The following is a 12,703-nucleotide window of genomic DNA, read 5'->3' as shown; positions in this document are numbered from 1 at the left end:
TTCCAATGTGCTGTCCAATACTGTTCATAATGCTGTGGTTCGAACTCTCAAAGAAGGACAAGCGGCACCACATTACGTTGGGCCTGCCTATCATCAACCAGAGCCGGCATCTGTCAAAACTCCATCGGCTCCTTCGGCCGTTGTGGGTACAGAAGTTACTTCCCCTCCAGTATTGGCAGGCTCACCTAATATTCAATCTACACCGATACAATCAGATCAGGTACTACCAGGAGGGCGAGTTCAGCTTAATACAGATCTATCGGCATCAGCTATGTCAGGCCCTGTGTCTCAGAATAGCCAGATTCCTACTAATTGGTGGGGATATGGCATGCCTCCGGAGTCATCTGCTTTCAATCCTAGATTACCTCAAGGGTTTGATGCAGTAGGAAGAGCGCCTATACCATCGGCCGTTTCGCCGATGGCTCAAGTGCCTCAATATGCCGCAACTACTTCTGTGCAACCAACTCCAGGAGGTTTCCAGATGCCTATGGTTCAAACATTCAATTCAAGTCCATCGGCGAGCTTACTGCCGATGCAGCAGAAAGCCCCTGCTATGAGTCAAACTGGGGTTCAGTTCATGCCTCAAACCAGTTATAATTATCCAACAATATCAGCAAATTACCAGCCATCGGTAAGTTTTGTACCGATGAGTTCTAATAATGATTGGTCAGGACAGTTACCTGTTCAACATACAGTTCAGCGAAATCAGCAGGTTGCAGGGATTCAACAAGGTCATATGCAAGCTGGTTTCCAGAATCAAGCATCGGCAGCCCAGCCGATGAATCCTTTCCAACAGGCTAATGGACCACAAGTAACGGCAAATATGCCGATTGCTGGAGATCGTGGGCCACAAAGATATGTGGAGGGATGTCAGCAGGCACCTCCTGTAGAAATTCAACCAGTTCGTCAGCAGGAGGCTGATGCTTTTTGGGCCGATAAGATAGCAGAAATTATGAAGGATCAGTTTGGGATAAAGCCCAAGGTCAATACTTATTCTTATCGGACTCCATACCCTCCTGCATACGATTTAATTCCTCTCCCAAATCGGTACAAGGTACCAGGATTTCACTAAATTCTCTGGGCAAGATGATACATCAACAATGGAACATGTCAATCGCTTCATTATTCAATGTGGAGAAGCAGCTAACAGAGATGAATTAAGAGTTCGATTATTTTCATCATCTTTGTCTGGATCAGCATTTACATGGTTCATTTCATTACCACCAAATTCTATTATTACTTGGGTTGATCTAGAAAAACAATTCCATAAGTATTTCTTTGCTGGAATCCATGAAAAGAAGCTTACCGATTTAGTAAAATTGAGACAGCGTAATGATGAATCGGTAGAGAGCTTTGTACAAAGGCTACGAGATGTAAAAAATAAGTGCTACAGCCTGGTGCTGGATGATCGGCAGCTTGCCGATCTGGCTTTCCAAGGGTTATTGCCACATCTTAAAGACAGATATGCTTCTCAGGAGTTTGAAAGCCTCAGTCATCTTGTGCAAAGGATCTCTGATCAAGATACTAGGGTTTTTGAACCTAAAAAGAATTGGAGTAAAAAGGTATCATTTGTTGAAGAAGTAGGAGATTCTGACTCTGATGAAGAACCAGTTATCGGCTTAGCTGAGTGGGTTAAGAATAAAAAGCCGATATCATGTCCCTTTGGTCAAAAAGAGCCAGAAAAGTTTACCTTTGATATCACCAAGGCCGATAAAATATTTGATCTTCTGCTTCAAGAGGGCCAAATTAAGCTGTCACCTAATCATGTGATCCCATCGGCAGAAGAGTTGAAGAAGATCTTGTACTGCAAATGGCACAATGCAACTTCACACAGTACAAATGAGTGCAAGGTATTCAGGCAACAGTTACAATCGGCTATTGAATCTGGGAGAATTAAGTTTGGTACTTCCAAGGCCCAGAAGCCGATGAAAATTGATCAACACCCTTTTCCAGCAAATATGTTGGATGCCAAAGGAAAGACCAAGGTATTGACGTCAGAGGCTGCTGAGAAAAACGCGTCAGTGGACCCCCAACATCGGATAACTACCGATGATGCAAAAAGTAAGGGTTTGCTAGGAGAAAGCAGTAGTTCCAAAAATCCTCCTCGACCTGGCATTGTGATTACTCATCGAAGGCAGCAGGAGGGTTGGCGTCAACGTAATGACCGATATCGACAACAGCAAGAAGTGAGACGTCAGGAAGAATGGAATCGACATAAAGATCATTGGAAATGTCCGTTTTTCATCCATTGCTGGGAAGAAGGTATTAAATTGCCAACTGTTGAAAATTGCCCTGAGTGTAATGGTTATTACGGGGTCAATCGCTCAGAAAGGAGGTTTCAACTTGGTAATCAGGGTTTGTCTATCAATGAGCCGATCAGAGGCAGAGCATCAGTGCATGATCGGCTGGGGGGCAGACTTAGTGTACATGAGAGGCTTGGTAAACGCGCTGGATATTTTCCAAGGAATCAAGAGGAGCTTGAGGAGATGGCAAACGCAAGAGTTCCCGATGAGGAAATATTCTACAGGGACCCTAATATACGTCGTGTAGAACCAACTAGGACTTGTTATCAGCCGGTTTGGAAAACCAAGTTTCCTCGATGGTGCCCAGAGGGTCTGACAAAGACGCAGAGAAGGAGGATGCAACGTGAGCGTCAGGAGGATTTATACCAAGAGGAAAATTCCTCCAATGAAAGGCCTGGTCATCAGCAGTGGCAGGTAAAACACAAAAATAAGGGTCCATCGGCAGATGTTAATATGGTATTCATGTTGCCGATGGAGTTTTTGGCACTATCTGATAATGAGGAAGAAGTTGTTCTCTCTGATCAAGTAGCTCAGTTAACACTAGATCCAATGATGGCTGTTTTTGAGAAACCTACCGATGACGAGAGACAGCATCTTAAGGCTTTATTTGTGAAGGGCAGAGTTGATGGGCAGCCTGTGTCTAAGGTACTTATTGATGGAGGGGCTGCGATTAATATTATGCCTTACGTGATGTATCGGAAACTTGGTAAGGGAGATCAAGACTTGACCAAAACCGATATGATGTTGAAAGATTTTGAAGGCAATGTGTCACCGGCTAAAGGGGCAGTGTGCGTTGAATTGACCATCGGCAGCAAAACCTTGCCAACGACGTTCTTTGTTATCAACGGCAAGGGTGCATATAATCTGCTTCTAGGGAGGGATTGGATTCATGCTAATTGTTGTGTTCCTTCTACAATGCATCAATGCCTCGTACAGTGGATTGGGGATAAGATTGAGGTCGTCCCTGGTGATTCTTCTTATATCATTGCATCGGCAGAATCAGATACTTATGAGCGAACTAAATGCATATCAGGAGAAGCTTGGGAAAAAGAGTTCCTTAGAGTTGCTGATTATGAAATTCCACCGATCCAAGCAGTCGGTTCTGAAGAGGAGTTTTAATGGATAGGTTTGCCGATGATGGAAAATTAGGTCAAGGGTTCACATCGGCAGATGATTTAGTAGAAGTAGATATTGGTGATGGTGATAGGTCAAGACCTACTTTTATTAGTGCTAAGTTAGATTCCAAGTGTAAGCAGCGAATAACAGATTTGTTAAAAGAATATAAAGATTGTTTTGCTTGGGATTATACTGAGATGCCTGGATTAGACCGATCGATAGTTGAACATCGGTTACCTATCAAATCTGGATTTCGGCCACATCAGCAGCCAGCGCGCCGATGCAACCCTAATGTACTTCCTGACATTAAGGCCGAAATAACTAAATTAATTGAAGCAAAGTTTATTCGGCAATGTCGATACGCAGAGTGGATCTCTAATGTGGTTCCTGTTTATAAGAAAAATGGAAAACTTCGTGTCTGTATTGATTTCAGGAATCTCAACAAAGCCACACCGATGGATGGCTATCCAATGCCGATTGCTGATTTGTTGATTGATGCTGCGGCTGGACATCAAATTATCAGCTTCATGGATGGTAATGCAGGTTACAATCAAATATTCATGGCTGAGGAAGATATTCCCAAGACTGCTTTCAGATGTCCAGGTCATGTGGGGTTGTTCGAGTGGATAGTCATGACGTTTGGTTTGAAAAATGCCGGTGCTACTTATCAAAGAGCTATGAACTTTATTTTTCATGAATACATCGGCACATTAGTGGAGATCTACATTGATGATGTAGTGATTAAGTCTGGAGATATCACAGCACATTTAGCCGATCTGCGAAAGATACTGGAGTGCACAAGGAAGCATGGATTGAAGATGAATCCTAATAAATGTGCATTTGGTGTATCGGCAGGACAATTCTTGGGTTTTATGGTGCATCAGCGGGGCATTGAAATCAGTAGGAAGTCTATTGATGCAATTAACAAGGTGATTGCTCCTGCCAATAAGACTGAATTGCAATCTTTGATCGGTAAGATTAATTTCATTAGAAGATTCATATCTAATCTGTCGGGTAAGATCAAGGCTTTCAGCCCACTACTTAAATTGAAAGCTGATCAGGAATTTGTATGGGGAGTTGAACAGCAATTAGCCCTTGATGAAATTAAGAAATATTTATCAAATCCTCCAGTGCTAGTTCCACCTCAACATGGGAAGCCTTTCAGGTTATATTTGTCAACTGATGATACAGTTATCGGTTCAGCTCTTATTCAAGAATTTGAAGGGAAAGAACGTGTTATTTATTATTTGAGCAGAAGATTAGTGGATGCTGAGACGAGGTATTCGGCCATCGAAAAATTGTGTCTGTGTTTATACTTTTCTTGTGTCAAATTAAGGCATTATTTGTTATCTGCCGAATGTACGGTCATATGCAAAGACGATGTGGTCAAGTATATGTTGTCGATGCCGATATTAAGTGGTAGAATCGGCAAATGGATTTTAGCATTATCAGAATTTGAACTACGTTACGAATCAACTAAGGCAGTTAAAGGGCAAGTGATGGCTGATTTTGTCACTCAGCATTGTAATACAGTGGACTCTCTGGGGATTGCTCCCTGGACACTTTTCTTCGATGGGTCCACATGTGGTGAAGGAGCAGGTATCGGCATTGTGTTAATTTCACCTCAAGGAAGGAAGTATGAGTTTTCATTGCCGATTGTTGCTACAGCGACAAACAATCAAGCTGAATACCAAGCCTTGATAAAAGGGTTAGAATTGCTGAAGGAGATACGTGCCGATGTTGTTGAAATCTTTGGTGATTCTATGCTAGTTATAAATCAATTGGCTGGAATTTATGAATGCCGAAGTGAAGCTTTGATTTCGTATTATGAAAGATGTTTGCAATTGTTGAAAGGATTTAGAGGTTTTCGTCTTGAACATATCTCTCGATTGCATAATGAGGAAGCTAATCGACTAGCTCAGCATGCTTCAGGGTATCAGCCTATTCAGGAAGTGCTAACATCGGCAGTTGATACCGATGACTGGAGGAAAGAGATTGTCGATTATTTAAAGGATCCATATAGAAAGGTTGAGAGACGTATAAGGTTCCAAGCTACCAAATATGTGCTCCTCGATGATGAATTATATTATCGAACTATAGATGGAGTTTTACTTAGATGTGTTAGCAATGATGAATCGAAAAGCTTGATGGGTGAAATTCATGAAGGAGTATGTGGGGCACATCAATCGGCTTTCAAGATGAAATGGATGATCAGAAGGAATGGGTACTATTGGCCGACTATTCTTGAAGATTGTTTTAAATATTTTAAAGGATGCCAGGGGTGTCAAAAGTTTGGTAATATTCAAAGAGCGCCTGCATCGGCTATGAATCCTATAATCAAACCATGGCCGTTCCGGGGATGGGCTATTGATCTCATTGGTCAGATTTATCCGCCATCGAGTAAAGGACATAAATTTATTCTGGTTGCTACCGATTATTTCACAAAGTGGGTTGAGGCAATTCCTTTAAAAAAGGTGACATCGGTCAATATGATTGATTTTGTGAAAGAGCATATTGTTTACCGATTTGGTATTCCTCAGACTATCACTACCGATCAGGGCACTATGTTTACATCAGGAGAATTTGATGAGTTTGCTGTAGGTATGGGAATTAAAATTTTAAATTCTTCTCCATATTATGCTCAAGCTAATGGTCAAGCTGAGGCTTCTAACAAAGGGATCATCAAACTCATTAAGCGCAAAATTGAAGAAAATCCTAGGAGGTGGCATACAGTATTAAATGAAGCCTTGTGGTCATATCGGATGTCATGTCATGGTGCAACCAAAGTAACGCCTTATCAGTTAGTATATGGACACGATGCAGTATTGCCTTGGGAAATTAAGGTTGGCTCTAGACGAATACGTTCTCAAAATCAGCTGACAGCCGATGATTATAATACTCTTATGAAGGATGAGTTGGAAGATGTGGCGGGTCATCGGTTAAGGGCTTTAGTTAGTATCGAAGAAAATAAGAAAAGAGTAGCTAGATGGTATGACAAGAAGGTGAAAGTAAAAGAGTTTGCCGATGGAGATCTGGTCTGGAAATTGATTTTACCGATTGGGACTAAAAGTTCAAAGTTTGGAAAGTGGTCTCCTAATTGGGAAGGTCCATATCGGATAAATCAGTCTGTTCCTGGTAATGCATATATTTTAGAAACCCTCGAAGGGGTTGTGTTTCCCAGAGCGTTAAATGGAAAATATTTAAAGAAATATTACCCTAGTATCTGGATAGATGCATAAAAGTATAAGTGCCGATAACAGTACTATCGGCTAGAATTATGCAAGGATGTCAATGTCTCATAAAGTGCCGATACAATAAATAAGATTACACGTTCAACAAGGATTGGATAGCTAATATCGCACGCAGGCGAATCTGGTCGGCTTCCTCCATTTCTTTGATATCGTCATCGGCAGCACCCTCCACAGGCTTGAGTTTTTTCTTCATGGCCAAGGCTTTGCGAGCCTGGATGTCTCTTTCTTGCTGAAGGGCCTTGATGGCATCGGGTAGCTGGCTTTCTTCTTGTTGGGCATGAGTTAAGGCTGCCTCGACTTCTTTCAATTCAGCCAATAGAGCCATCTTCCTTGCTGATAAATCTAAGATTTTCTGCTTAAGTTCAGCGCCCGAAGTCTGCAAGTTGCCGATGCCCTTGTGCTTCTCATCGGCAATCTGTTTCAGTTGTAGCATCTCTTCTTTGAGTTGAGCCTGAGCTGCTCTATCGGCAATGCGCTGAGCAGCCCGTTGATATTGCAGTTGGCGGCTTTCTAAGTGAGCTGCTGGGAAAAGTACTTCTTCAACATCGGCAGGGACCTGGCCACGAATTGTTTTGAAAATTGCCTTTGCGGGGTCCGAGTCATCTACCAGTTGGGCGGTACCTTGTTGTAGCAAGTTCAGGAGGGTTTCCAACTTGGATTTAGTCTCTGCCGATATTGTTCCCAGTGCAAGGGAAGAACTTGTCTCCTCTCCATCGTCGTCAGAAATGTCAATGGCAAAGGAAAATAGGCTGTTCGGGGAATCTTGTTCCTGAGAGAGAGAAAAGGAGATCAGTTAGGGGTAAGTATGAGTATTGTAAATCAGCTAGGTTGATCGGTTTACCTGTTTCAAGGCAATTTCCTGTGCTTGACTGGAGGAAGCAACCTGGAGTATGTCATGTGGGGGATCGGCTGAGCTTGCCGATGGGATATCCTCTGTGACTTCATCGGTGGTGGGCTCTTGAGGTATGATGGCCAATGACATTGGGGCAGATGTAGGGATCGGCATAGACCTTTGTCGTTTTGGCTGTGCTTCAGTATCTGTTAAAGCTTTGCGCTTTGCTTGGGCATCGGCAACGATTGGCTGGGGGGCATCGACACTTGTTGGTTGTGAAGCTTGGACATCTGGTACGTTTGCCGATGTACCCAATTGTTGCTGCAAAACAAGTGTAAGAGATGATATTTAACAGATAAAATGTAAAGTCAAGAAGCTACCTCTGAAGGTTCATCGAAAGAAGTGGTGCTTGATATCGGCGGAATTGCCGATGACGATCCAGTAGCAGCTCTTACCCCCTGATGATTAAGGTTAATACAGTTTGTGATCGGCATAAGTAAAAATAAACAAGATTGTTACCTTAAATGCTTTGACCAAGGTTGTAGCAGCAGCCGATGGAGTAGCCCTGGATGTAGCCAATTTGGACTTGGAAGTGATGGTCTTGGTACGAATCTTCTGGTGGGTCAAAGCGGCTAAGGTGGGAGCGTTGTAGCCGATCGGCGATGTTGGGGAAACAGGCCGGAGATTGAAGGGTTTCCCACTTTTGCTCACCGATGGTGCTGGGTTGTTAACCTGTTACAAGAGAATCAGTTACTGATATATGAAGGGAAAAGCAGAAGGGAGTTAAAGGAAACTTACCGCGTCGTCAGGGATGGCATATTCAGGGTCGATCATGTGCCGATATGTGTGAGCAGAAGTTGCGAACAGTTGTTCTTTCCACTCTCGCCACCATTGCTTATATGACTCGGTGATGAAAGATATTGGTGTCCAGGTGGATATATCAACATCTGTAGTATCGGCATCGGGGGAGAGTTGTACTACCTTGTTCCAATCTGTTCCGCAGGTGATTGTTTCCCTGGGTTTGATCACATCGGCAAAGCAGAGTTTGATTGGCAGTTGCCCAAAGCCAATTGGCGGGATACTGCCGATGGGTTGTAAAATTCATACGTAATGTTGGTGTTTTTCCCGCTGCCGAATGTGTTTACTGGAATTGCCCTGGGAGTGATGATAGCCATCATGAGCTCATTATCTTGATTCAGAGTGTCATCGGCAAAGTTGAAAAGAAGGGGGAATCTGTTTTCTTCGTCAATATAAGGCACCCAGGCCCTATGATCACGAGAAAGACCATTGTAGAAGCTTTGAAAGAATCTGCCGATTTGGTCTTCGTTGGCTTCTGTTCCAGGAAGGACAATTATGGCTTCACCAAAATTGAGGGGTGAGCGTGTTGCCGATTCATCATCCCCAAGCACATAGTCTTCAGCAATTTCTCGTGGGAATTGTTGAGCAAAAAAGTCCCATTGCAAACGTTTGTGCATATGGGCATTCAGCCACATGTTGATAAACCACCACGGGCCTCCCAGGTTGCCGATGGGTTCGCCAAGCAAAAGTTTCTGAGACACTTGATGAAGAAGATGATAAGTGGAGCTCAGAAGGTATCGGCCAAGAGGAAACCTTACGCCATTAGCCAAAAGTTCAGCTGCAGGGAGGAAGGCGTTGGTTGGTCCTACTGATCGACCACAGAAGATAAATTTTTCTAACCACATATTCAGGAATGTGGCATGTTCCCTCTGGTTAAGTGTCCCGGTCTTCTGGTATTCTTGAATATATCCTGTCCAACCGCCGATGTTGCGGGTATTCACCCTATATTCAGACTTTCTACCATAAATGGAGCCTTCATCGGCAGTTGAGATGTCCAAGCCAGTAAGCATGTGGATATCGGCAAGGGTAGGGGTAGCTGGGCCATGTCCAAACATAAAAGTGTTGGTCGTGTCTGACCAGAAATAAGCAGCTGCAATTATCATTGATTCATTTTTCTGCATATCGGCAATAGAGAGCCTAATGCATTGGTCTAACCTTCGTTCTGCCCAGTATACTTGCATCGATCTATTAACCCTCAAGTACCAATCTTTCCACCCTTTGGTGGTTTTGGGCCAAGATCGGAATGTGTCTTTCCACAAATTCAGAGAGAAATTTTGGGCTCTAAAGGGGATTCTGTTAACCTCTGCATTGATCAGATCGGTTGGATCTGGGTTGCCCATTGGTCCAAGGCATTGGACGTGCGGCTGATCGGTTGGGATAACTAATTTGTTGCGCAGTTCCTAAGGTTATAGAATCCAGAGAACAGAAGAAAGGAAAAATCACCAACTGAATGAATTTGCGAAAAGATCAAAGTAAAGGGTAATGGAAGTGGAGCGAACCGCGGGGACGTCGAAGTTGATGGCCATTGTCTTGAGGAAGGTGGAGGTACGAGCCGGAAACTTGAAGTTAGCGCCGGAGAAGGGTTCTTGTTGGTTGGGGTCGCGCGGTTGTTCGTCGGAGTCGCCGCCGGAGAGAGAGAATGCCAAGGATTGGAGGCTGAAGGTAGAAAATGAGGGTTCCGGAGAAATCTATTTATAAGCCGCCCGGAATAAGGGTATTTTGGACTTATCTCTATGTCGCGCGCATATAGGTCAAGGCGGTTCAGAGGGATATGGTAACTGTTCGCGCGATAATCAGGGGATTGTACAGATGAGTTGATGACAAGTAATCATGACTTGGAAGGGATATCGATACAGGATATTTTAATTCTGAAAATGGCAGCATTATCATGTTAAGATCTTGCCGATGGGTTATTGTTTCGGTATCTTAACCATAATCAAGGCAAGAGTGGTTGGCGATTGTGCGATATTTACTGAAGTGCGTGAATCAAGATTAGATTTGATTGGATTTGATAACAAATCAAGTTTTGGCTTGGAGAATGAGTTACGGTAATCGGGCGAAGGCAAGCGTTATCTGGAGTAAATTTCGGAGCATTAATGGTTTTATACTCCGAAATTGGGGGGCATGTGTTGACACCGTTTTTTGCACGTGTCAAAATAATCGGAGTGGACTAATCGGCAAGGGGAAAGTTATTGAATACTTTGATAGCCGATGAAAGCCAGCTTGTAAAGATGGTTGCCGATAGCTGGTGATGGTCGATGGAAAGGTTGATTTGGACTCGGGCGTTGCCGATGAGGTTGGAGGTGTTGTTGTCGATGCCGATGAAGGGAGGCTTGAAGACTACTGCCGATGAAACATGGAGTATGCCGATGAAGGGAGGCTTGAAGACTACTGCCGATGAAACAGGGAGTATGCCGATGAAGGAAGACTTGAAGACTACTGCCGATGAAATAGGGAGTATGCCGATGGGAAGGAGGACGGTGAGATTTCCATCGTAATTGAGGCGGACAGGGAAATAGATAGGAGTTGATTTCCTTTTCTATATTAGTTAGAGTATGATTCATGTAAGAGTCACGTGTTTCCTTAGATATGGGATTGGTGTCCTAGTTGTGTTTGGTTGTGTCTCTTTAGATCAGGGTATAAATATGGAGTAAGGGGCAATGTAATAGATATATCAATCAATATCAAAACCAATTTTTACTCCTATTTGCATCTACTTACTTTTCGGCGACTTCGTCAATTTGCATATTTTTCCTTTTTTTTACGAGTTCTCATTGATTCGGCGAGCTGCATCGCTTCAGTGCGACCTTCGGCGATTCTCGAGTTCCGCGTGAGCACCTCTTGGCCGTGACTTCCGGGCGTATCGCTGTTGTCAGGACCAAAGTGTTCGTATCTTCATCCTTGTCGATTAGCAGGTCAAATCGACTGGCACGCTTTGGATATCGATTCGGGTATTAGCCCTTTGTGTTTGCAGATCCACTTTTGCATCAACAGTCCTTAATGCCCCGAATGTGACAGAGCCAGTGGAGACCAGCCCGCTCGCGGCTCATGCCACGGGTATCACGGCTCGGGTAGGCCAGCTTGAGGAGACTGCTTTTCACGCCGGGATCACCTAGGCCTTCACCGTCGCCCATGCTCATTACGAGAAGGAAATCAACCTGAAGGTGATGAGCAAAGGTTTCCCATCCACCTACGAGGATGAAGAGCTAGAGGAAATGGAGAAGATGGTTGCTCCCCTTGAGAAAAACCTGGTGGATAGTCTGAAAGAGATGGTTCTCCCTTCGCGGGAGTAATTAGTCGAATAATTTTGAGAACAATTTATATGTAATATGTGGATATGTGGACAAGCGTCAGTATTTTTCGAGTCTAGACGCGGTCTCGTGATTTTGCGTCGTAATTTTGTTTCGTTTGATTTTTTGCGATCTTACCGATCTGTTCCCCCGAATCTCACCGATGGTCTTGATGCGAGGAGATTGTTTTGAAAGAAAGAAAGGAGGTAGCCGTACCTTAACTAGCCCCCGAGTAAGGTCCGACCCTCTGCATTTGCTGGGGTCAGGGGTTACTAGAGATCGGAACTGTGGTTTTGGTGACAGGGTCGATGAAGTCCTTGGATGGCATTGCAATATTCCCCGCCCTGTCTTCCAACAGAAATCCCCAACTGAGGACTCTATGGGCTCGACAAGGTGGGGCCTTCGAACCTGTGTCCCTGTATTGATTGGCTTGAGCCCCCAGGCCTTCTTAGGATCTAACAAGGGTCGGTCGTAATTTGTGTGTTACCCCGTCCTCGATTTTCGTAATCGGAGGGGCTGAGTAAACGACACTTGCCTCGATGGCTAGAGTATTGTGCTCAACGAGCTCACTAATGGGTATGTTCATGTGGAATCTGGGTCTATCATTTGCTGATGGGGTTGGCAGAGCCCTCTGGCGGCACTCCACAATTTCTTAACCCGCCTCCCAGCAGATGCCCGAGCCATTCGATAGGCTCAGGGGGCCCGATGGCCTCTCCTCGATGGAGATTCTGTGGGTTTGGCTCAGGGTTAGAATCGAACGAGAAAAGGTTGAGACGTCCCTGTCCGCTTTTGAGCGGGGTCGGGTAGGTCCGCTGAGGCTTGTCTCGGTTATTTCTCCCTGGCTCTGTTTGGCATGAGGTGGCCTCGAGCCCTTCACGGACCGACCTTCGAACCTCGGCCTATGGTCGCCCATATCGAATGAGGCGACGGCCGTTTCGTGATGCAACACGAAGCGTTGAGATGTTTTGCCTATGTATAATATAATCGAAATGAAGGCGGGGTCAGTAACGTTACCTTGGCGGTATGAGTGACGAAAAGCTCCTACCAGATGTG

General features: G+C 44.4%; 1 long non-coding RNA gene across 1 annotated transcript; it reads right to left on the bottom strand.

Moving 5' to 3' along the window:
• Positions 1-6,715: 6,715 nt before the first annotated feature.
• On the bottom strand, positions 6,716-7,962 carry LOC136453310 (uncharacterized). Its single transcript, XR_010759004.1, has 3 exons — positions 7,883-7,962; positions 7,512-7,823; positions 6,716-7,439 (listed from the first exon to the last, which is right to left on the bottom strand). It is a non-coding gene; the product is annotated as an uncharacterized lncRNA (long non-coding RNA).
• Positions 7,963-12,703: the final 4,741 nt, after the last annotated feature.

The sequence above is a fragment of the Miscanthus floridulus genome, chromosome 5, assembly GCF_019320115.1.
Source record: "Miscanthus floridulus cultivar M001 chromosome 5, ASM1932011v1, whole genome shotgun sequence".
NCBI classification, from domain to species: domain Eukaryota; kingdom Viridiplantae; phylum Streptophyta; class Magnoliopsida; order Poales; family Poaceae; genus Miscanthus; species Miscanthus floridulus.
The sequence above is the reverse complement of the archived record's forward strand: the minus strand, read 5'-3'. Positions and strand labels throughout refer to the sequence as shown.